Source organism: Gorilla gorilla, chromosome 15 (assembly GCF_029281585.2).
Source record: "Gorilla gorilla gorilla isolate KB3781 chromosome 15, NHGRI_mGorGor1-v2.1_pri, whole genome shotgun sequence".
Classification (NCBI taxonomy): domain Eukaryota; kingdom Metazoa; phylum Chordata; class Mammalia; order Primates; family Hominidae; genus Gorilla; species Gorilla gorilla.
Genome location: NC_073239.2, coordinates 31,528,334 through 31,554,615, shown reverse-complemented (window position 1 = coordinate 31,554,615; position 26,282 = coordinate 31,528,334). Strand labels below are relative to the sequence as shown.

Here is a 26,282-nt window from a genome sequence, read left to right as displayed (position 1 = left end):
GGTGCAGCACACCAACATGGCACATGTATACATATGTAACAAACCTGCATGTTGTGCACATGTACCCTAAAAGTTAAAGTATAATAATAAAAAAAAACCCAGCAGGTACAAGAAGGGTGTTCCGATGCTTTCCTTTTTCTTCCTAAAAGCAGGAGATAAAACCCCCAGATGAAAGATGTCCTTTTTATATCAGAAGGAAAGTAACATTCTTATCATTAGAATGGGAAGATAAGACTGAGAAAATTCTGAACAAACAGACCCTATTAAAATTATTTTTATCTTCCTTTAGCCTCCCTGAATAGTTTAGTTTTCAACAGTTGACTCTTTTTGTTCAACCTAGCATATACAAAATCATTTCAGTTGTGCCACTTCTTTGGGTCTTCATTTCCTGATGAGGGCTCTGGTGTCATGTAAAACTTATATCAAACAAATTTGTTACTTTTCTTCTGTTAATCTGTCTGAGGTCAGTTTAATTCTCAGCCCCAGCTTAAAAGTTTTACGAAACTAGAGGTAAAATTTTGCCTCCCCTATACTATTTTTTTCCTAAGCACCCTTTTCCTGATATCTCAGAGTCAGAATCATTTGCAAAGCACCACAATGGTTTTCTCTGCCTTTCCAACCAGATTCTCAAACTGGCTGAACTATATTAATTACAAGCTGCCCTAGCCACTGTGTAAGGTAATAGTTTAAGCTACTTGACTGGTGTGAGAAAAATGTCTGTGGGTTTCTCTCTGTAGTACCCCCAGAAGGAGGCCATGGCCTGGCAGATAATCAATACCTATTAGAGCAGAAATCAATTTGCCCAATCAGGTAATGCCCTGATTGTATTTTCTCTACAGCAGAGGGAAGATTTTCCCAGAGAAGTCACTGTATAGTGGTTTCCTTCATCACAGGCGAGGGCATGGCTACAGGGACAGCCTGTGAACACCTCGATCCCTAGGGGCCTCATGGTGTGAGTACCACTAGTCTTGCTGCCCACGCTGTCATGGATTTAGATTTTGAACTACATCTGACGGGTCTTAAATTTCCACTTTTATGTTTGTATGTCATTCTGAGGTCAGGCGTAAAGTGGAATGTGGGGCTGAGAAATCAACTAGATAATTAAGGAGGAATTGATAGTATAATTTGGGCAAATTAGCAGCGGCACTTATAATATTGAATTAACTGAATCATGTTGAGCTGCACAGACTTCACCCAAGATCATATGACTGTGTATTGATCATCACAGTTGTTGGTGACACAGATCATGAATAATTTAATAAAAATTTATTTGGTACATACTAAATACAAAATACTAAACTGAATTTGGTACAATTGTTTTATTTCTGAAGCTTTTCATTTCAAGTACATTTTTTAAGCTTTGTGATCAACATTTACAAAAGAACAATGATTTTGTTTTGACTTTATTAAATTGGATTTATTTTGTATTTCATGATCCTCTTTTAACTTTTACTGTTATCTATGCTGAATGTTATGTTATAAATCATTTTAGAAAATAATATAGAGTGATGGTGGCTGTGTTTTCACCTGTAGTGTCTTTGTTAAGTAAGTTTTAATAAATAAGAGCTGAGGTAGATATTTTCTTTCCTTCAAAAAGAAATATAACTTATCAATGAAAGAAAAAATAGCTGGAGAGATTTAAGCATTTTGCTGTGGCTTATTCATATAGTTTAGGAAGGTGTCTCAGAGCCTGAAAATTTAGGTAGCGATTGTTGATTCCATTTTCACCTTTGTCATCTCTTGGGGATTTATGATCCCACCTTCTGGTCATACAATCTCTGGAGTGGGGAGAATTTGAGAGGTCAGGCAAGAATTGCTTTGTCATGGAGATTAGGCAAAGCCAAATCCATCCCTTTTTAACTATAAATGTTAGGATAAGGTGAGAGAAAATGAATGACCAGCTCCTTTCCCCCACCCTGAAATGATGAATATTCTTCCTTGAGCGAAACCCTGTGCGTTCAAAATATTTTCTGTGAGTGCTTTGAACATGGCCACAGTTAGTGGGAATTTTTTCTTAATAAAATTGAATATTTTTTTTCCTTAGAGGAAAGCAAAAGGACCCACATCTATAATGAATTACAGCCTCTGATCTTCTAAAATCCTTTGGCAACTTTTCCATGTATTTCTTGTTTTGGTCTATGAAGCTCAGTTGTAGGGCTTTGATTCAACCTTTTGTGATCAGACAGAATTAGAATCTAGCTTTTTGCATGGGGATAAAATCAGTTCCAAAAGCCTTGGCAGACATGTCTCTGGTGCTGGGGATGAACGTGTCCTCCTGAGGGCAGATGTCTGAGTGATGAGCCTGGGGCTGGAGACATTATCTCTGGACAGATATCACCAAGTCAACCCACAGGAGGCTGTTCCTTTCTGAGGATGAAGGGCAGTGGGGGGATGTCCACAAACATGGCACTGAAATGGAAAGACATTTAAGAATAATTTCCTACAACACCGGAAAACATAGCAGACTGATATTAGAGTACAAAATCAACTTAGAAAATAAAATATAGCAATGACAGTCATTACTGCAAGGAACATTTAAACTATTACTATTACTACAAAGGAAAACTAACCAACTGCTAACTGAGCAGAAAAAAAGTTTACCAAGAAACTTATTAAATCAATAAGCCAAGCACATAAACAGCATCTTTGCATTGCATTGATGATTTACTTCTAAAAGCCACATTAGTTGTTCCTTCCTACTGCCTTATTTCGTTTGAATGAATTTGCATCCCTCCTACCAGGAGAATTTAAACTCCTTTTCTTCTTACTATATTCAAGGTAGGATCATATTCCAGAGAGCTTGAGTTGTTCTCCATGATTGCATAAAGTACCAGGCTACACATTTTATCTACACCATTGACTGAATCATCTCAACAATGTTATAAGATAGGTATGCATTCTTATTCCCTCTTTATGGGCAAGATTCTGCTGCCTGTCCTGATAACTGCAGGTTTAGCACTGTATCCTCTTTGAGGAATCCCTGATGCAGCCTAAAAGTGTAAGGCACCCAACCCCACTACTGAAGTACAATGTCTTGGGGTCGATGACGGTGACTGTTAGTGGCTTTCTCTTCCCCTCTCCCACCATCTGCCTAGTCTGTGCAGTGGCGCTCATCTTCTGGTTTCCTCTGCTTGGACTGCAGCCACAAAACCAACTCTAGCTCTCTTGGTTGGGTCCCTGACACCCTGCCTTGTCCATTAGCCGCAATTACTCAGGCAATTCTTTGAATTCTTCCCAATTTGTTTGCTTGTAACTGGACTCCAGAATCCCAGACTCCATGCAACTACTTCCCTAAATGCTTTTGCTTCTTCCAATGGCTGACACTTCAGATTCTCCTTCTGATGTTTTGATCACAGCACAATTTTTGAGTTTCCTTGCTTCTTCGGTACCAGTACACCCCTCCTAAGGAGCAGATCTTGGCTTTGTGGTGCCCATAGCTCATTCAATTTTGGGACCTTCTTAATATACAAAATCATCAATATTAACTTAGATATTAAAGGAGGGAAGGATGTGCCATCCCACAACATGCTGAACTGGTGTATTGATTATTTTGAGTTGAAAACATTGGAGAAATTGTAGTTTAGAAAAGGCTAGCTGACCTGTCTCTTCCTGCATGCAGCAAGCCATAAAGTTTCCTCTGGGAGGGGTACTCTGTCTGTACCAGGGTGAGAAGATAGCCCTTATCATGAGACACTGGGAATTGAGAACTGTAATGGATCTGGATAAATATGCTTAATGAAGTAACTCTTATCTTTCACTAGTTTTACATGTCCCCCAATATATCTCCTACTGACTCCCCTAGAAATGTACTATTCCTAGCCAGATTTTCTTTGTCTTGACATTTCTTCTCAAATTTATCATTCTTTGTCTAAAAAGCATAAAAGCATCTTGCTTTGGCCACTTTTTAATTTTCTTTCTTGTGAAGATCCCACATGTAAAATGAATAAGATTTGTATGTTTTCTCTTGTTAATCTGCCTGGTGTCAGTTTGGTTTCTAGATCCAGCTGGAAGAACTTGCATAAGAGCTTAAGGAGAGTTGGAAGTGATCTCTGATTTTCCTGCAGAATAAATCAGAATACTTATTTAAAACGAGAAAATAAATCACAGCATGGATCCTATCCCTTTCTGGAGAGATATCTTTAAGTAATTTATCAGAAATGCTCACATGAAATGTTTCCTGTTGTAGCCTGGTTTCCCTTTGCCACATAGAACACTCTACAACCCCCAAGACTCAGAGAGGCCAGTGAATAAAAGGGGCCCTAAAGCCTGAGTGTCGCTAGTTTCATAGCAAATGACTCTGACCCTCTGACCCCTTCACTGTGGCTTTGGGTGAAGACTCCTTGCTTTGGCTCAGTTCCAGAGAACCATAATTCTCAGGGGGTTGTGGGAGTGAGGGCAAGTGTGGATAGGAGAGAGAGGAAGAGGAGATTGTGTGTGGGAGAGAGAGAGACTGTGTGTATGTGAAAAGAGAGAGAGGCAGTATGCATGTGTGTGTGTGTGTGTGTGTGTGTGTGTGTGTGTGTGTGTGTGTGTGTGTGTGTGTATGTGTGTGTGAAACAGAGATAGACTGCACCATTCCCTCCAGCTTGCCAGTCCTCTCTCTTCTGGTGCAGAACCCTATGGCTGTGTGATTTTAGTGACTGACTGCTCTGCTGGTAGACTGAATGCCTTTATGGAACTTCCTGTAATATTGTGGGGTGTGGCCGGGCATAAATTGACTAACCACCTTGGGATAGGTCACACATGGAGAGGCAAGAACCTAGAACACCCCCAGCCAGGCCTTGGAGGCCCCAGAGGTGTGTTGGCAGCTAGGCAGTGGCATGGTATCCATGGGGCTAGGAGACAGACGAGTGGGATCATCTGATGAAGCCAGGAGCATTAGGGAGGTCACCACTGGAAAAACAGGGATCCTGTTAGGCCCATGGACTCCAGCACTGTGACTCTCTCCGCCTTGAATGGGGGACCCAGAGAGGAGAGCTGAGGGCCCAGCTCTGGGCATCTGGCAAGCACTGCTTCAAGCGCCAACTGGGGTACAGAGGGAGAATTTCAGTCCCTAGGGACTTCCCTAGAGGACTCTTAAGAGTTAGCAAGAGTCAAGCAAAGTGATTAATAGGTTGATTGACATGCTAGAAACAGGATGAAAGTTGGGGACCAGATCTTGGAAAGATTCACAGGCAGTGGCAGTATATCAGGCAGTATATCAAGTGTTTGTATTTGGGGGTCAAAGACATCTACCATTTATTCTCTTCAGAGCCTTGAGCAAGTTGTTTCATTTCTCTGTGTTTTTCTGGTCCTTTAAAAACTATTCTGTTTAAAATAATAGCTGCATTACAGAGTTACTTTGATGATTTAAAAAGGTAATCTCTACTTGCATAATGCTGACTATAAACTATTTAGGTGCAGGAACCAGATCTTATTCTAATTTTATTAGTAATGTCTTACTCATTACAGAAGCTGGTACATAGTAGGCCCTTTATAAATATTTGTTAAACTGTGCCATATCACCTACCAGGTGACTGGCATACAGATATATCTATATAGATCGACAGCTAGGTTGACTGATACAGATACATAGATCTGTGCATATGTGTATAATATAAACTTCTATCTATCTGTTTATCTATCTATATCTATCTATCTATCTATCTATCTATCTATCTATATATCATCTATCTATCTGTCTATCAATCAATCATGTCTTAGTATTTGAACCTGAGTATAAGGTCAGGGCCAGAGTAGCATAAACAAACACAATCCTCAGTCAGTGTGAGGCTAGAGATCTTAAATTCCTCCTGTCCCACGACTGAGCTGACCATGGCTGAGTCCACGGGTGTGAGTAAAGAAGCCCTAATGCAAGCACAAAGACAGGAAGAATACAGAGATGAGAACTGGGCAGACTGACTTGTTTGTTCTAAAATACACTTTCCACCTGAAATGCTGTTAAAACCAAAGTCTAGAGTGATTTTTCTAAAGCATTTATCACTATTTGTTTTCATGCTTCTGACTCACTGTTTAAAAAAATGACATCAACAGCCAGAAGCAGTGGCTCATGCCTGTAATCCCAGCACTTTGGGAGGCCGAGGCAGGCAGATCACCTGAGGTCGGGAATTCGAGACCAGCCTGACCAACATGGAGAAACCTCGTCTATACTAAAAATACAAAATTAGCCAGGAGTGGTGGTGCATGCCTGTAATCCCTACTACTCATGAGGCTGAGGCAGGAGAATCGCTTGAACCTGGGAGGTGGAAGTTGCCGTGAGCCGAGATTGTGCCATTGCGCTCTAGCCTGGGCAACAGGAGCAAAACACCATTTCAAAAAAAAAAAAAAAAAAACACCTCACCACTGGCCCCACAGAAATGCAATAATCAGAGAATACTATAAACACGTCTATGCAAATAAACTAGAAAATTTAGAAGAAATGGGTAAATTCCTGGACATATACACCCTCCCAAGACTGAACCAGGAAGAAGTTGAATCCCTGAATAGAGCAATAACAAGTTCTAAAATTGAGGCAGAAATAAATAGCCCACCAACCAAAAAAAGCCCAGGACCAGATGGATATACAGCTAAATTCTACCAGGGGTACAAAGAGGAGCTGGTACCATTTCTTCTGAAACCATTCAAAACAATTGAAAAGGAAGGACTTCTCCCTAACTCATTTTATGAGGCCAGCATTTCCTGATAACAAAACCTGGCAGAGATACAAAAAAAAAAAAAAAACCCAAAAAAACTTCAGACCAATATCCCTGATGAACATTGATGCAAAAATCCTCAGTAAAATACTGGCAAACAGAATCCAGCAGCACATCAAAAAGCTTATCCACTACAATTAAGGCAGCTTCATCCCCAGGATGCAAGGCCAGTTCAACATACTCAAATCAATAAACGTAATTCATCACATAAACAGAACTAAAGACAAAAACCACATGATTATCTCAATAGATGCAGAAAAGCCTTCGATAAAATTTAACATCCCTTAATGTTAAAAAAATCTTAATAAACTAGGTATTGAAGGGAATGACTCAAAATAATAAGAACCACTTATGACAAACCCACAGCCAATATCATACTGAATGGGCAAAAACTGGAAGCATTCCCTCTGAAAACCAGCACAAGACAAGGATGCCCTCTCTCACCACTCCTATTCAACATAGTATTGGAAGTTCTGGCCAGGGCAATCAGGCAAGAGAAAGAAATAAAGGATAAGAGAGGAAGTTAAACTGTTTCTGTTTGCAGATGGCATGATCCTATATCTAAAAAACCCCATCATCTCAGCACAAAGCTTCTTAAGTGATAAGCAACTTCACCAAAGTCTCAGGATACAAAATCAATGTGCAAAAATCACAAGCCTTCCTATACACCAATAATAGACAAGCAGAGAGCCAAATTAGGAATGAAGTCCCATTTGCAATAGCTATAAAGAGAATAAAATATCTAGGAATACAACTTATAAGGAAAGTGAAGGACTTATTCAAGGAGAACTACAAACAACTGCTCAAGGAAATAACAGACAACAAAAACAAATGGAAAAACATCTCCATGCTCATGGATAGGAAGACTCAATATCGCAAAAATGTCCATACTGCCCAAAGTAATTTATAGATTCAGTGCTATCCCCATCAAGCTACCACTGACTTTCTTCGCAGAATTAGAAAAAACTGCTTTAAAATTCATATGGAACCAAAAAAAACAAAAAACAAAATACTTGTATAGCCAAGACAATCCTAAGCAAAAAGAACAAAGCTGGAGGCATCATGCTACCCAACTTCAAACTATGCTACTAGGCTACAGTAACCAACACAGCATGGTACTGGTACAAAAACAGACACATAGACCAATGGAACAGAATAGAGATCTCAGAAATAAGACCTCACATCTACAATAATCTAATCTCGAGGAACTTGACAAAAACAAGCAATGGGGAAAGGATTCCCTATTTATTAAATGATGCTGGGAAAACTGGCTAGCCATATGCAGAAAATTGAAACTGGACCCCTTCCTTTCACCTTTTACAAAAATTAACTCAAGATAGATTAAAGACTTATATGCAAAACCCAAAACTATGAGAAGAAAATCTAGGCAATACCATTCAGGACATAGGCACAGGTAAAGATTTCATGACAAAAATATCAAAAGCAATGGCAACAAAAACAAAAATTGACAAATATGATCTAATTAAACTGAAGAGTTTCTCTGAAGCAAAAAAACTATCATCAGAGTGAACAGAAAACCTACAGAATGGGAGAAAACTTTTGCAATCTGTCCATCTGATAAAGGCCTAATATCCAGAATCTACAAAAAACTTAAACAAATTCACAAGAAAAAAACAAACAATCCCATTAAAAAGTGGGTGAAGGATACGAACAGACACTTCTCAAAAGAAGACATTTATCCGGCCAGTAAACATATGAAAAAAAAGCTCAACAACACTGATCATTAGAGAAATGCAAATCAAAACCACAATGAGATACCATCTCATGCCAGTCAGAATGGTGATTATTAAAAAGTCAAGAAACAACAGATGCTGATGAGGCTGTGGAGAAATAGGAATGCTTTTACACTGTTGGTGGGAATGTAAATTAGTTCAACCATTGTGGAAGGCAATGTGGCGATTCCTCAAAGACCTAGAGCCAGAAATACCATTTGACCCAGCAATTCCATTACTAGGTATTTATATTACCCAAAGGAATATAAATCATTCTATCATAAAGATAAGTGCACACGTATGTTCACTGCAGCGCTATTTACAATAGCAAAGACATGGAATCAACCTAAATGCCCATCAATGGTAGACTGGATAAAGAAAATATGGTACATATATATATATCATGGAATACTATGCAGCCATAAAAAGGGATGAGATCATGTCCTTTGCAGGAACATGGGTAGAGCTGGAGGCCATTATCCTTATCAAACTAATGCAGGAACAGAAAACCAAACACCACATGTTCTCACTTACAAGGTAGAGCTAAATGATGAGCACACATGGACACATACAGGGGAACAACACACATTGAAGCCTATCGGAAAATGAGGGGTGGGATGGGGGAGAGGATCAGGAAAAAAAACTAATGGATACTAGGCTGAATACCTGGGTGACAAAATAATCTGTACAACAAACCCCTATGACACAAGTTTACCTATATAACGAACATAAACATGTACTCCTGAACTTAAAATAAAATTTAAATTTAAAAAAAATCCTAAAAAAAAGAAAATGAAAAACAAGCCACACGTTAGAATAATATGTTGGTTAACACTTACCTGACAAAGCATTGGTATGAGGAATATATAAATAACTCTCACAACACAATAATTAGAAAACAAACACACTGAATTTTAAAATGGGCAAAACTATTTGAATTCACCAAAGGAGATACAGATGGCAAAAAAAAAATCATAAAATGATGCCCACTATCATTAGTCACTAGGGAAATTTAAATCATAACCACAGCCCATCTATTCCAATGGCTAAAATTTAAAAAATCAGATAATCTGGTTGGGTGCAGTGGCTCACGCCTGTAATCCCAGCACTTTGGGAGGCTGAGGCGGGCAGATCATCTAAGGTCAGGAGTTCAAGACCAGCCTGGCCAACATGGTGAAACTCCATCTCTACTAAAAATACAAAAATTATCCCGGCGTGGTCGTGGGCACCTGTAATCCCAGCTACTTGGGAGGCTGAGGCAGGAGAATCGCTTAGACCCAGGAGGCGGAGGTTGCAGTGAGCCAAGATGGCACCATTGCACTCCAGCCTGGGAGACAAGAGCAAGACTCTGTCTCCAAAAAAAAAAAAAAAAAAAAAATCCTATAATTGTAAGTGCTTAGGGAAATCTAAATCATAACAACAGGCCAGCTAGTCAAATGGCTAAGAATTTAAAAACTCAGTAATCCTAAGTGCTTATAGTAATGTGGAGTGAGTGAAACTATCACACATTGTCAATGCAAATGCAGATTTTTACTGCCTGATTGGAAAATGGTTTGGCAGTTTCTTTTAAAGTTATACATACACTTACCATATGACTTCAAAATCTCACCACTAGAAATTTACTGAAAAGAAATGAAAACACATCTTGCACACGAAGACTTGCACACAAATGTTTATATTGGTATTATTCATAATTGCCAAAATTGGCAGACAACAGAAGTGTCTACCAACTGGTGCATGCATAAACCATATTGCAGCAAACCTATTCAATGGAATATTATTTAGCATGCAACAACACTGATGAATCTCAAATATATTAAAAGAAAGATGCCCGTCTCAAACGCTACATACTATAGGATTCCATTGAGATGTCCTTCCAGAAAAGGCAAAGCTATTAAGACACAGAGCAGATTGGTAGTTATCAGGCTCTGGCCTTGGAGGAAGAAAACTGATTACAAAGGACACAAAGAAACATTTGGAGTGATAGAAATGTTCTGTTTCTTGTTTGTGGTATTGTAAACACAACAGTATAAATTTGTCAGGATTTATAAAACGGTACACCTAAAAACATCGATTTTGCAATATGTATAATGCATCTCAATACCTTGATTTTTAAAAAGCTAAATGCGGCTTATGGGGGAAGATAACTTGAGATTGAGTATCTTGTTTCTAAACATAAATTGTTGATGTGTTGGCAAGTCCAAATTCTATCTTTAATAAAAGTTTCCGTGGATTCTCTCAACGATGCACACTTAAATGCAGACTAAAAGTAAATATTGATCTTTTGGGATTTATCTTCATTTTTCCTGTCTTCCTTTCCTTGGCTTTTAAAGATCACTTCACTAGAAAGAAAGATAAAGGATATTAGTTGTTATCTCTGGAAGTGGGATCACAGGATTAAAGAATTTTGTTCTTTATATATTTTTGTATTTTTCAATGGTACTATGGTTACCATGTATTATTTTTATAATCAGAAAACATATTAAAAGAAGACAGTACCCCAAATTACCTTAAGATTGCTATTTGAAGATATCTGACTTTCCAGTGCTACACACGCAGAGTCACTCTCTTTCTGCCACCTATCTAATTTAGATTGGTTCCTAAGGGACTAACAGATGTTGGTCACCAAGTGGCTTTGCAACCAAAACAGTTACCCCAGGCGAGCCATGGTGAAAGTGATGCCTATTTCTGACTTGCACAAAATATGTCTTCACCCATAATACACACAATCTGTATGAAATATGGCCTGTCTTATGTTCAAATACATATACCTACTGAGACACAAATTTAAAAATTCCCATAAAAAATAAAAATAAATGAATAAATGAGGCCCAGCTAATATCTTCCTGGAACAAGACTCAAGTATTAAGGATTCAGAGAGCTTCACTCTTTCCCTGTTTTGCCTTGAGGTCACCTTTTGCAAGGGATAATGAAGTGTTCTCACTGATTCTCTATTTGGTTTCCAGACTTTGATGTGCTTAAATAAAAATTTTGGTGTTGCCTTTGATCCAGTGAAGGCTAGAGGTGCCCTCCCCTTCAGGGAGGAAGTAAGTGTTAGTTCAGCCTTGTATGACCAACAGCTTGGGTCAACAGCAGAGAGCATGGCACAGGTGCTAGAAGCGAAGGCTTTGTTCACAGATAAACCTGAGTCCAAAGCATGTCTCTGTCATTTACTAAATGTGTCATCTTATGTATGCTGTGTCTCTTCTTTAAGGCCTCACTTTACTCATTGGTAAAAGTGTTAAAATAATAATAGCTACCTCATAGGGTCATCATGACTCTTGAAAGAAATAATGCAAATAAAATATGCAGTACAGTGCCTGGCATAGATCATGTATTTACTACAAATTCACTGTTTATATATATAAGGAAGGAGGAAGGGGAAAATGTACAGATGTGTTCCAGCACCTAGCAATAGAGAGGATAGCAAAGGAGGCCTAGTGTGCCTCTGGGTTAGTTTGCATGGAGTGTGGGGCTCGGAGGAGTGTGAGAAATGCATTTGGTGTGGAGCATGTGATTGGGTAAGAGAAGGCTTTAAAAGCTAGTTAGGGAAGTTAACTAGATATAAAAAGCTGTGGTATGTTTTTGAACACATTGTATTGCAAAATAGCAAAACGTAAGTGTAGGGTTTCCTTTCAGAGACTATGAAATTTCTTTTAAACATTACTGTGTACCAGGGACCATACCATGCCAGGGTAAGAATTATTCTACTCATTTTAAAGATGGTGATATTGTGGCTCAGTAAGATAAAAATTAGCCCCTGTTCACCTTTTAAATCCACCTCATCTATTAAATGGGGATTAAATCAGTGTGTGTGAGGGTAACACACCAGAGCCAGCCTGTGAAAAGCACCTTCCACAGAATTGATGTTCAACAAGCACTAATGCCCCTTAATTCTGTGTTAGCTTTAAAGACTGGACCTCTGTCCTATTCTCATGACCAAGCCCCAGGTTTGTCCAGTTCCACTCACCTCTTTGGTCCTGACATGCTTGTGTCCCTGTGTGGATAACCTGCTCAGGATTTGATCATTTTCAGCATTGAGCAGCTTTCTGTAAACCCCACTTCATGGTTGTGACTGTGCTCCTTCTTCTAAGCTTTGTGGACAGGAACTGCCCGCCTCTGCTGGCCTGCCTGTCTGCTTTCATCTCTAAATGCTGCCATGCTTCAGCCTTTTGCTAGGACCCACAGTCTGATGGTTCTTTGACATGATTTCCTGCCTGGAATATCACCCATTGTCCAGTATGTACATGCATCTTTTCAAGTTGCTTTTCCAACAGTGGAGTTTGTTAAAAGTAGAGTTGCCTGGGCCCTATTCTAGACTAACTAATTTAGAAGTCCCCAAGATGTGGCCTGGAAATCTGTATTTTAAGAATGTTCCCGAGGTCGCTGGTAAGATGGCCGAATCAACACAGAAGGCGAGTGATTTCCGCATTTCCAGCTGAGGTACCCGGCTCATCTCAATGGGACTGGTGAGACAGTGGGTGCAGCCCACAGAGGGCGGGCAGAAGCAGGGTGGGGCGTTGCCTTACCCAGAAAGTGCAAGGGGTCAGGAAACTCCCTCCACTAGCCAAGGGAGGCGTGAGGGTCTGTGCTGTGAGGAATGATGCACTCCAGCCCAGATACTACGCTTTTCCCACAGTCTTCACAATCCGCAGACCAGGAGATTCCCTCGGGTGCCTACACCACTGGTGCCCTGGGTTTCAAGTACAAAACTGGGTGGATGTTTGGGCAGACACCAATCTAGCTGCAGGAGTTTTTTTTTTAATATCCCAGTAGCACCTGGAATGCCAACGAGAAAGAACCGTTCACCCCCTTGGAAAGGAGGCTGAAGCTGGGAGCCAAGTGGTCTAGCTCAGCAGATCCCAACCTCATGGAGCCCAGCAAGCTAAGATCCACAGGCTTGAAATTCTGGCTGCCAGCACAGCTGTCTGAATTTGACCTGGGACACTCCAGCTTATTGAGGGGAGGGGCATCCGCCATTACTGAGGCTTGAGTAGACCGTTTCCCCTCACAGTGTAACAAAGGCTATTGGGAAGTTTGAACCCGGAACAGCACACCACAGCTCCACAAAGCCACTGTAGCCAGACTTCCTCTCTAAATTTCTCCTTTCTGGGCAGGGCATCTCTGAAAGAAAGGCAGCAGCTCCAGTCAGGGGCTTATAGATAAAACTCCCATCTCCCTCAGAGCACCGGGGGGAAGGGGCGTCTGTGGGTGCAGCTTCAGCAAACTTAAACATCCCTGCCTGCTGGCTATGAAGAGAGCAGAGGATCTCCTAGCACAGCTCTCAAGCTCTGCTAAGGTACAGACTGCCTCCTCAAGTGGGTGTCTGACCCCCGTGCCTCCTGGCTGGGAGACACCTCCCAGCAGGGGCCAACAGACACCTCATATGGGTGAGCTCTGCCTGGCATCTGGTGGATGCCCCTCTGGGACGAAGCTTCCAGAGGAAGGAACAGGCAGCAATCTTTGTTGTTCTGCAGCCTCTGCTGGTGATACCCAGGCAAATAGGGTCTGGAAGGGACCTCCAGCAAACTCTACCAGACCTGCAGCAGAGGGGCCAGACTAATAAGAAAAGAGAGAAGAATCAAATAGACACAATAAAAAACGATAAAGGGGCTATCACCACTGATCCCACAGAAATATGAACTACCATCTGAGAATACCATAAACACTTCTACACAAATAAACTAGAAAATCTAGAAGAAATGGATAAATTCCTGGATACCTACACCCTCCCAAGACTAAATCAGGAAGAAGTCAAATCCCTGAATAGACCAATAACATGTTCTGAAATTGAGGCAGTAATTAATAGCCTACCAACCAAAAAAAAGCCCAGGACCAGATGGATTCACAGCCGAATTCTACCAGGGGTACAAAGAGGAGCTGGTACCATTCCTCCTGAAACTATTCCAAACAATTTGAAAAGAGAGACTCCTCCCTAACTCATTTTATGAGGCCAGCATCATCCCGATACCAAAACCTGGCAGAGACACAATAAAAAAAGAAAATTTCAGGCCAATATCCCTGATGACATCGATGAGAAAAATCCTTAATAAAATATTGGCAAACCGAATCCAGCAGCACATCAAAAAGCTTATCCACCATGATCAAGTCAGTTTCATCCCTGGGATGCACACGCAAATTCAACATAAGCAAATTGATAAACATAATCCGTCACATAAACACAACCAATGATAAAAACCACATGATCATCTCAATAGATGCAGAAAAGGCCTTTGATAAAATTCAACACCCCTTCATGCTAAAAACTCTCAATAAACTAGGTGTTGATGGAATGGATCTCAAAATAATAAGAGCTATTTATGACAAACCACAGCCAATATCATACTGAATGGGCAAAAGCTGGAAGTATTCCCTTTGAAAACCAACACAGGAAAAGGATGCCCTCTCTCACCACTACTATTGAACATAGTATTGGAAGTTCTGGGCAGGGCAATCAGGCAAGAGAAAGAAACAAAGGTATTCAAAGATGAAGAGAGGAAGTCAAATTGTCTGTTTGTAGATGACATGATTGTATATTTAGAAAACCCCATCGTCTCAGCCCAAAATCTCCTTCAGGTGTTAAACAACTTCAGCAAAGTCTCAGGATAGAAATCAATGTGCAAAGATCACAAGCATTCCTATACACCAATAATAGACAGAGAACCAAATCATGAGTGAACTCTCATTCACAATTGCTACAAAGAGAGTAAAATACCTAGGAATACAACTTACAAGGGATGTGAAGGACTTCTTCAAGGAGAGCTACAAACCACTGCTCAGTGAAATAACAGAGGACACAAACAAATGGAAAAACATTCCATGCTCAGGGATAGGAAGAATCAATATCATGAAAATGGCCATACTGCCCAAAGTAATTTATAGATTCAATGCTAACCCCATCAAGCTACCATTGACTTTCTTCACAGAATAAGAAAAAACTACTTTAATTTTCATATGGAACCAAAAAACAGCCTGCATAGCAAAGACAATCCTAAGCAAAAAGAATAAAGCTGGAGGCATCATGCCACCTGACTTCAAACTATGCTACGAGGCTATGGTAACCAAAAGAGCATGGTACTGGTACCAAAACAGATATATAGACCAATGGAACAGAATGAAGGCCTCAGAAATAAAACCACACATCTACAACCATCTGATCTTTGACAAACCTGACAAAAACAAGCAATGGGGAAAGAATCCCCTATTTAATAAATGGTGTTGGGAAAACTGGCGAGCCATATGCAGAAAACTGAAACTGGACCCCTTCCTTAAACCTTATACAAAAATTAACTCAAGATGGATTAAAGACATAAATGTAACACTTAAAACTATAAAAACTCTAGAAGAAAACCTAGGCAATACCATTCAGGATATAGGCATGGGCAAAGACTTCATGACTAAAACACCAAAAGCAATGACAACAAAAGCCAAAATTGACTAATGTGATCTAATTAAACTAAACAGCTTCTGCACACAAAAGAAACTATCATCAGTGTGAACAGGCAACCTACAGTTTGGGAGAAAATTTTTGCAATCCATCCGACAAAAGGCTGATATCCAGAATCTACAAAGTACTTAAACAAATTTACAAGAAAAAAACAACCCCATCAAAAAGTGGGCGAAGGATCTGAACAGACACTTCCCCAAAAAAGACATTTATGTGGCCAACAAACATATGAAAAAAAGCTCATCATCACTGGTCATTAGAGAAATGCAAATCAAAACCACAGTGAGATACCATCTCATGCCAGTTAGAATGGTGATCATTAAAAAGTCAGGAAACAACAGCTGCTGAAGAGGATGTGGAGAAATAGGAACATTTTTACACTGTTAGTGGGAGTGTAAGTTAGTTCTACCACTGTGGAAGACAATGTGTTGGCGATTCCGCAAAGGTCTAGAACCAGAAATACCATTTGACCCAGCAATCCCATTACTGGGTATGTATCTAAAGGATTATAAATCATTCTCCTATAAAAACACACGCACATGTATATTTATTGAAGCACTATTCACAATAGCAAAGACTTGGAACCCAAATGCCCATCAATGATAGACTGGATAAAGAAAATGTGGCACCTATACACCATGGATACTATGCAGCCATACAAAAGAATGACTTCATGTCCTTTGCAGGGTCATGGATGAAGCTGGAAGCCATCATTCTCAGCAAACTAACACAGGAACAGAAAATCAAACACTGCATGTTTTCAGTCATAAGTGGGAGTTGAACAATGAGAACTCATGGACACAGGGAGGGGAACATCACACACTGGGGCCTGTCGGGGGTGGGGGGCTAGGGGAGGGATAGCATTAGGAGAAATACCTTATGTAGATGATGGGTTGATGGGTGCAGCAAACCACCATGGCACTTGCATACCTATGTAACAAACCTGCATGTTCTGCACATGTATCCCAGAAATTAAAGTATTTAAAAAAAAAAAAAAGAATGTTCCCCCAGGTGGATTCTGATACAGCTGTTTGGCAGGCTGGCCTCTGTGAAATAATGATGTAAATGTTTAGATCACATAGCCTCGATGGCCTATTACAACTCAGTGAGTTCATTGTTGGCTCACCGTTGGGTTGGGTTCACAAATTAAATCCAGGTCAGTACACTGCTTTTCCTAGGAGTTTCTACAACTTCTTCAAGACAAACAGTGTTTAGTGTTCCCTCCACATCTCCTCTGGATGAACCCATCTTAGTGATGTCTGTGTGATGTTACAAGTCCTGCAGGATAACTTGGAAGCTCATCTGCTACTGCAGCTAGCTTAGCATTTTCAACTTATTCTCATTCTAAGGTGCTTATGAGGCAGGACTCTTGCCTCATCTAAAGCATGACTGTCAAGCAAGTGACATCTGTTGCCTATTATCAGAAGCAGAAGTAGGAGCACTTCTGCCCACTGCATCTTGGTATTGGAGTCTCCAAGGAAAACCCAAAGCAGTGAAGTACTGGGTGGAGCAATGCTTCACTCATAAAGAAAAGAGATGGAGTGAGGTCAGCTTCAGTGGTAGGTGTTGGTCCTCCATGGCCAGGGGGTCCCTCCTGGCAGCTGGCACAGGGTCATTGGCCTGCACACACCCCTCTTGTGCTATATTGGAAGAATGCCACTCCCTTTCCACAGGGAACAGATATAATCATGCGGTTGGCCAGGTGCCAAATAACACACATGCTTATGCAGAACAAAGGAGCATACGTTGAGTCTGAAACAGGGAAAGATATTCCCACCCAAGGTGACAAGTCCAGCACAGGCCGTGAGGACTCTTTATCTCTTGGTAAGGAAGTATTTCAGGCCCAAGGCCCCATTCCTATCAGCTGAGAGGATGGCATGCTACTGACTTTCCTAACAGTGACCTTGCTTATAGGATCCTGTGACTGTCACTGCCACAACCTAGTTTCAGATTTCCTCTTAGAAATGAAGATCTGCCCACATTCAAAGCTGTCATTATCAAAGCCATTTCTCTGAACTCTTCTGAAGAATAATCTTGAAACATCTGATATGTAATGTCTTTTAAATTACTATGGAAAAAAGACAGTCCTGTTTAGATTGAATTTTCCAGATTCATTAGCTACTGGGCTAGGTCTTACTGATGCCCACTTTTGTTGACATACTAGAACTTTGTGAAAAATTGGTCTTCTAAACTGAAAACCTTGGAAACTTTTAAACATTGTCCTGAGTAGTTATTTTAGAATTTTGTATATTTGTATGTCATTTTACGTTGCCTTTATATTAATATATGCCAGAGGTGCTGGGTATTTTATTCCTTGTCAGCATCTGTATTTGTGTACTGTGGAGAGTTCCCATGGTAATAATAAAAAGATGATTTTATTAAATACCAATTTATCCCTTGACAGTTTCAATGCTACTCAGAACAAGATAGGTTTTGTAAGTTCTGGTTTCACAGACTTGTAAGTTTCAACCATTTCTGTATTGTAGAAATCAGTATCCCTGAACGCATAATGATAATTAAAATGCCTTAGAAATCCAGTATAACCAAGAATATCCTGGCATGAATTATTAGGTCATCAATTTGTGAGGAACATTGAGAGGAATTGAGATGGAATTAGGTATAATCACTCAAACAACAGTAGGACATGAGGACTTGGAGAGAGAGTTTGTCATCGTATCTGTGACTGGGGATATTTTGGTTTGCTTGCCATGTCAGTGCCTTGTTCATCAGGGTAAATATTTTGCCCCATCTAATTATTCTTGGGCTGCTATATCCTTGCTCCCCAGATGTAAATCCCAGGCCGTATCTGGAAAAGACTGAAGTAACAACAAAGTCTGCTTTAGTTGCAGGCATGCTGAATGTTGGCCACAATAGACAGCCTCGTTGAACGAACATTTAGGACATAGTGAGACAATGGGACACATGAAAAGATTTATCTGGCCAACCACTTATTCCCTTGCCAGTGAATCTCCAGTAAAAAATGTGTCTTGTGTGACTCTAAAGTAACGTGCAGTCTTTTCATGGGTTTATAGACACTTTTAAATAGAACAATGAGAGAAAAGGGTATTTTACCTTGTTTCAAGATGGGAAGATCTGGGGTTAAGGGTGGTCAGAACATACTTTTGAAGTAAGTTTACCAAAGAGGGCTTCCATTCAATTCAGAAAGGAACTGAGTATATGCAGGAAGAGAAGCAGAGTTTGAGAGAGGCTTCGGAATTGAGAGAACTGGAGGTATGCCTTCCATGGGAACTTCAGAAAGATAGCTCACGTTTTTATTAGGGAGTATTCAGCCCTAAGTTCCAAAAACAATTAATATGTTCTCCCTGCTTTTTAATTTGTTAAAGAGACTCTAAAATTTAATTCCTTAATTATTGGGTCTCAAAAACGTTTATTCCTATAGACCATAATAGTTGCCGATTAAAGTGGAATTAATTTTCAAATATTAAAATGCATTTGAAACTATTCATATTAATTCTGAAGCAACAAAAGTAAAACAGGACAAGACATTGAAGAAAAAAATGTATAATACCTCTTACTGCATGCTAAATAAAGCAAATTTAAAATTTGACATTAACTAGACTTTTATTCTAGATAGAGGGACCACATCTGTTCTCTCCTAACACCCCATGAAAATCCGTCTCAAAATGTACAAGTATATATTTTTTAATTGCAGCAGCTCTGATAAGCAGGATAAGCTCTGATAAGCAGGAAAGACTACGTGCTGGACTTGAGAATTTCCAAATCCTGCCACATCAGTGGTGTTGGATTGAGAAGCACAGTCATGGATTCCATTTGTTCCACCCTGTGGTGTGGAAAAGTACACATCATCTGGCAGAGGATGTGAAAAAGCTCTCTGTTACCAACACAGCCTGTTGCTAGCTCTCAGATTCCAACCAGAAAGTCAGGCAGCCACAGTCCTTTCTGCATGAGGATAACATTTTATAGTCAGCCAGATCAGAGTTCTCCTCTTTTTTGCCTTCTCTTTTCATTCTTGATTAGAGACTACATTAGAGACTACTCCTAATTAGAAACTTATATGTTTTAGTAGAAACCATGCCAGATGTGTGATGCAGTTCAGTGGAATGTTAGGGAGCAACTGATGGTGGCACTTTGAATTGGGATTGTAAGCGTGACAGATGGGGGCTGAGGCAAGAAGAGCCTAGAAGCATGAGTCAGTGAGTATGCATGAATGTGGGAGGGTTTGGTGGGGGCATCACATCTTGTCTTTGGCAAAGAGGTAATTGAAGACTATGCCTAAGTTTTTAACAAGGTCAAGAGATTCTGGCAGTGAGGGAAGGAGGTTTATTTATTTATCTAGAAAATATTAATTGAGCATCTACTGTGTGGCAGATGCTGTTTTGGTGATAAAGAAATATGAGTAGAGAAGAGAGACCAGGGCCTGGTTCTAGTGGGGAAGGGGAGGGACAAAAATAAGTATACCATTGAAAAATAGAATCTTTGATCATCATCAGTACAATGAAGAAAATAAGATGGGGTTGTGCGGCAGAGTGATGAGGGCTCTTCAGACCACTCCATTGTAGCTACAACATAGACTGAGCCCAAGTCTGCAGAACTTGTTCAGAAGAAACCAGAAGAAACAAAGTTTCTGTCATTCCTTTTCTTGTTTGATTCTCACCATACCCTATTATGCAGGCACTATTACTATCTTGTTCTACAGTTGGAACAAATCTAAGATAATAAATGGGCAAAGATGAATTCTTAAGAGAAATAATATAAATAATTAATAAATACCAGAAACATGTTAAAATTCATGAGTAGTAAATGCACTAATAATTAAAGGAATGAAATTTAAAATTATAATTAGATGTAATTTTCAATTGATCGAATTTGCAAAGATAAAAAATAAGACCAAATCATTGCAAGTGATGGTGGTGTAAAATGTAGCCCCCTCATTTGCTTCTGAGGAGAAGGTTAATTGGTATAACTTTTCAGTAAAACAGTCTTACCTGTAGGAATAAATACCAAGGAAATAACCAGAAAAGCAAATAAAGATTCATGTGGCAGATATTAACTGCAGTACTGTTTATAAAATCCCCAACTGGAAACTACCTACATGTTTGACAGCAGGGAAATACTGTCATAGGTACAACCATTACATAGTCATTAAAGATGATGTTCATGAAGATTTATTAACAGCATGGGGAAATGATTATTAAAATATATATTTTTAAGTAGGATAGAAGTTGTATATGTGGCACGGTGAAGTTTGGTAACAGAACCACCTGAGGTCTAAGTGGACACATGACTGTTCGATTAGAAATTACATTTCACAGTTTCTCTTAGCAAGGTGTGGCCACACAACCAAGTTCTGGCCAATGGCATGTGAGCAGAAATAACGTCCAAAATTCTAGATCATGTTCCCAAAAGGAAGCTGCTTGCCTTCCACATCCTTTTTCCCTTTTCCCATAGGCTGATGGATGAATGTGGCAGTGGGGTAAGCTGGTTTAGACCATGCCAAGAACAACACTGTAAGAAATGACAAAACAAGATAGAAGGAGCTTTGATCCCTGGGTGATCTTGTGGAGTACAGTGTCTACCTGCTGAATCTATCTGATTGAACTTTAATGAGAGAAATAACCTTTTATCTAGTTTTCAGCTATTGTGATTTGGTCTCTGTTTAAACAGCTGAAATAATATCCTAATGAATACAGATAGCACCTCTGCAAATTATATACAACATTTTCCTTCTTTATTATTATGATTATTTAATACTTAAAGACACTAACGGTCTTAGTGATAAAGCTAAGGGGCAAGTTCTGATAGATTTGTTAATGAAAGCAGAATGCTTGACATTATGCCTCTGCCATTCTGGCAATCATATTTGCATATGTTTCAGAAAAGCACTTAGATATAACTCTAATAATAACAGAGCCAGGTACAAATATAAAAAGGTGAAAGCTTTGATTAGTTTCTATAAGGTTTTAACTTGATCTCAGACCTGCGGAATATTAATGGCTATTTTTGTTTTCTGCTCTCGCCCATTGCTCCCATAATAAGCAATTGTATGCTCATTGATTTATTTGACTTTGTCAGAGATTATCTCCATAGACTGATAAATTTTCCCAATTTGGGAGAAAGGGGAGCTTCCTGTACCATGAGTGACTAATAGGCAATAAAGAGGGACAGAGAGGAGAGAGAAACATACCTTTCTCTTGGACAACTTTACTTCCTTCTCTTTATCAGCATTATTTACTAGAACCAAGATAAACAGTCAGCCCAGGTGAACTTCTGGGAGCCTAATGGACTGCATGGCAATGCCTCATTGTTCTAGCAAAGGAAAGCTATGGTAGAACCAGCACAGGCATTGGAGGGAATGGGGGCACAGATTGGAGGGAATGGGGGCACAGAAACATAAATGGAGACTGAATGATGGGGTGGGGGGAGACGAAAGGAATGATGAATAAGAGAAGGTCAAGTCTAAATCCAAGCTTGGGAATTTTGATCCAATGTCAGGTAGGCTTTGGAATCCAGAGGCTTTTAAGCTTTAGAGAAACAAGGATGTGACAATTAGGTGGAGTAGTGTCCTTCAAGAAAATCTTTCCTTTCTAAACATGAGGTGAAAGAAGAGCAAGGACAAAAACCCAGTCTTCAGAGAAATCAGCTGGCTGAACCGAGACCAAATAGCAGCCTCCAGTCCATGATTCAAGGAGAGGGCAAGACTATACTGGCTGGCACTGATGCCTTGTTGGGTTGAAGGAGAGACCCACGTATTCAAGGGCACTACGCAGAAGGAGACAAGAAGATGAAAGGAACTCTTAAATTTATTGAGCATCTAATCTATTTAATTCTTGCAGCAATCCTGGGAGCACCCTTAACACAAATGTTTAGTGTTTTGGTCAAGATCAGGAATTTAACAGACGGAGGATTTAGATTTGTCTGTCTCTAAAATCCATGTTCTTTTTTAAATGCCATTTTGAAAATTCTCAGAGATTGTAGCCCAATACTCTTCCATAAATTGAGGAATAAAGAAGACTAAGATATTCCCTAAACTTGATGACTTGCCCCATGAGAACTATCGATTTAAGTCCCACAAGCCTCTGTGTTAGTTCACAGAGGGAAGAGGAAGCCTATGGGTAGATAGGGAGAAGCCCAGGGGAGAATGAAGGATGGTTCTGCTCCATTGTCCAGAATCTCAGTTTGCTTTGTTCCAGATTAACTCCAGGTGGGCTGATACTGTGTACTGATGACCACAGCAACCTTCCAAAGGACCCACAGGAGCCTAATAGCCTTCAAAGGAAGCATCACAATACAGCATGAGAATATGCCCAATGTTGAAACTGATCAGGAAAAAGCAAGTGAAATTAACCATTATATACTTAAAAAAAAACTGAAACTAAGTAAATATCCATTCACAAAGGAGGAGTTAAACAAATCACAGGGCATTTTTCCCTTTATAAAGCCAATTAAAAAGGTGGTTGAATTAATTATACTTCCATGGATGGATATCCAGGATGTATTGAGTGCAAAAAGCAAGTTAATGAGAACAACAAAAATGATATACCTATGTTCTCACATACCTCGGTGTGACACAGAGAAAGGCCAGGAAGAATATGTACCCTTTAATGGTTATTTTGGGGGAAGAGAAGGTAGAATGGGGAAGGAGTAGAGCAGTGACTTTTGCTCTTCATGCATTTCTGCATGGTTTGAATTTTGGGAAGATAAACTGAGCATTTATTACTGTTATAATATAAAATAAACCCAACACAAAAGTGAATAGTCAGTAGAATACAACTATCTTTCTGAGCCAGAGGCAGAGAATGATGACTTAAGGTCACGGATGATTCTGTATCAGCATCTAATTCAGAAATACAGACACATGCTGAAATCTGCTCCAGTTAGGAGATCCAAAAAAATCTGCTCCAGGAGAAAAAAACAAACAACCCCATCAAAAAGTGGGTGATGGATATGAACAGGCACTTCTCAAAAGAAGACATTTATGCAGCCAACAAATGTGAAAAAAGGCTCATCATCACCGATCATTAGAGAAATGCAAATCAAAACCAAAATGAGATACCATCTCACACCAGTTAGAATGGCAATCATTAAAAAGTCAGGAAACAACAGATGCTAGAGAGGATGTGGAGAAATAGGAACACTATTACACTGTTGGTGGGAGTGAAAATTAGTTCAACCATTGTGGAAGACAGTGTGGTGATTCCTCAAGGATCTAGAACCAGAAATACTATTTGACCCAGCAATCCCATTACTGGGTATATACCCCAAAAATTATAAATCATTCTCCTATAAAGACACATGCACATGTATGTTTATTGCAGCACTATTCACAATAGCGAAGACTTGGAACCAATCCAAATGCCCATCAATGATAGACTGGATAAAGAAAATGTGGTACATATATACCACGGAATATTATGCAGCCACAAAGAAGAATGAGTTAGTGTCCTTTGCAGGGACATGGATGAAGCTGGAAACCATCATTCTCAGCAAACTAATACAGGAACAGAAAACCAAACACTGCATGTTCTCACTCATAAGTGGGAGGTGAAAAATGAGAACACATGGACACAGGGAGGGGAACATTACACACTGGGGCCTGTCAGGGGGTGGGGGGCTAGGGGAGGGATAGCATTAGGAGAAATACCTAATGTAGATGATGGGTTGATGGGTGCAGCAAACCACCATGGCACGTGTATACCTATGTAACAAACCTGCATGTTCTGCACATGTATCCTAGAACTTAAAGTATCATTTAAAAAAAAAAAAAGAAAAGAAAAAAAACCTGCTCCAGGCAGAACTGCAGCCAGTAGAACAGGAATCCATTTTTTTCTGCATTCCAGTGTACTTCAGCCAGTGTTCTTAGTAGCATTATCTATTACTCAGCAATTCCTTTAACTCTGAACCTCAGGTTGACCTCTTGTTTTTCCCCTGAAACAATTTTTAAATGCTTTTTTGTTCCCATCAATTTACATTTTAATGTTTACTGGGTTCGTGACACTGTTAGATTCTTTGTAATAGGTGCTAAAATGTATGTAAAATTTCTTCAATTTTTTTCAAAGATAAATACAAGGCAATGCCTCTTAGAAGGTAATAATCAAACCAGATGTCATTGGCATGTAGTATATGCATGTAATGAAATTCAGAAAATACTGTAAAAACATTAATTTTCCCCCAATTTTATATATAGTTGATTTTCTTTCATTTATTTTTGAAGAAAAATAAGGGTTAGGAGGAAGATATGGAAGAGATCAGAGAGGTAAACAGAAGAGAGAAAAGCAAGCAGGAGGATTATGAAAAATGGTAAGAGATTGAGAGATGAGATAGCATCAGTGAAATTTTGTCTGGACCTACACACTCTTTCAAGCTCATGAGTGGTGCCACAATGCAACTGGCATCCTGTGAAAGCAAGCCTTGAACTCTACTGCATAACTCTCTGTATGGGTCCTGAATCACTTTATCTAACCTCTTTCCTTCAATCCCTCATGCTTCTGATCACTAGATTTACTTTCCTATTTTTAGCCTAACCTCATATCTTGGAATTGACATGTGGTGTTTATGACATCTACTCTCATCCTGAACTAGGGTTCAGAGTTCTCCTGTGTGGTAGGCAGAATAATCACCCTCCCCTTCAAGATGTCCATGTTCTCATCCCTGGAACCTGTGAATATGTTGCTTACATTCAAAGAGGAATTAAGGTTGCAGATGGAATTAAGGTTGTCAATCAGCTGACCTTACAATGGGGAGATTATGCTTGATTATCTTGATGGTCCTGGTATAGTCACGGGGATCCTTACCAGTGGAATAGTGAGGCACAGGAGGAGCTCAGAGGGATGCGATATGAGAGGGACTTGCCTTGCCTTTGTGACTTTGTAGATGGAGGAAGGAGGTCACAAGCCAACAAGTGTAGACAGCCTCTAGAACTTGGAAGGCAAGGAAATGTCCTACCTAGACCCCACAGAAAGGAATGCATGCGGCCTTGCCGGTGCCTTGATTTTAGCCTAGTGAGACATATACCAGATTTTTAACTAAAAGATGACTATAAAATAATAAATCTGTATGGTTTTTAGCCACCAAATTTGTGGCAATTTGCTATAGCAGCAATAGGAAACTAATACACCCTGACTACTTTAAAGCTGTTCTCCTGGTCTGTCCTAAAGCCCTTTGCACCCTTTAACTTCATGGAGTCTTCTATGGGCACTAAAAAGGAGGTTCTGAATGTGGCCAGGAAATGGACTGCCTTGTTCAGAGACAAGTTGACCTACTCATGTGTTTCTCCTTCCATCCCAACTATACTTTCACTCTTTCAGCAAAGAGCTTCTTCTCAGCACTGTCCCAAGATTTGGAAACAGAGTGAATGGGGATACATGATAATGGGCATGTATTTGAGATATGATTGGTTTTAGGGCAGTTTCAGAACTGGATGACTGATCC

At 39.8% G+C, this 26,282-nt stretch overlaps 1 long non-coding RNA gene across 2 annotated transcripts in view; it reads right to left on the bottom strand.

Annotated features, from left to right (window-relative positions):
- Nucleotides 1–2,215: 2,215 nt before the first annotated feature.
- LOC109023193 (uncharacterized) overlaps nucleotides 2,216–26,282 on the bottom strand; it is a 60,440-nt gene continuing 36,373 nt past the window's right edge. The window contains exons 4-5 of one of the 2 annotated variants that reach the window (XR_008671314.2): nucleotides 10,530–10,767; nucleotides 2,216–2,409 (exon numbers count right to left, since the gene is read on the bottom strand). This is a non-coding gene — a long non-coding RNA (uncharacterized lncRNA). The remainder of the gene's footprint in view (nucleotides 2,410–10,529; nucleotides 10,768–26,282) is intronic. The other variant, XR_002002566.3, reaches the window with a different exon arrangement.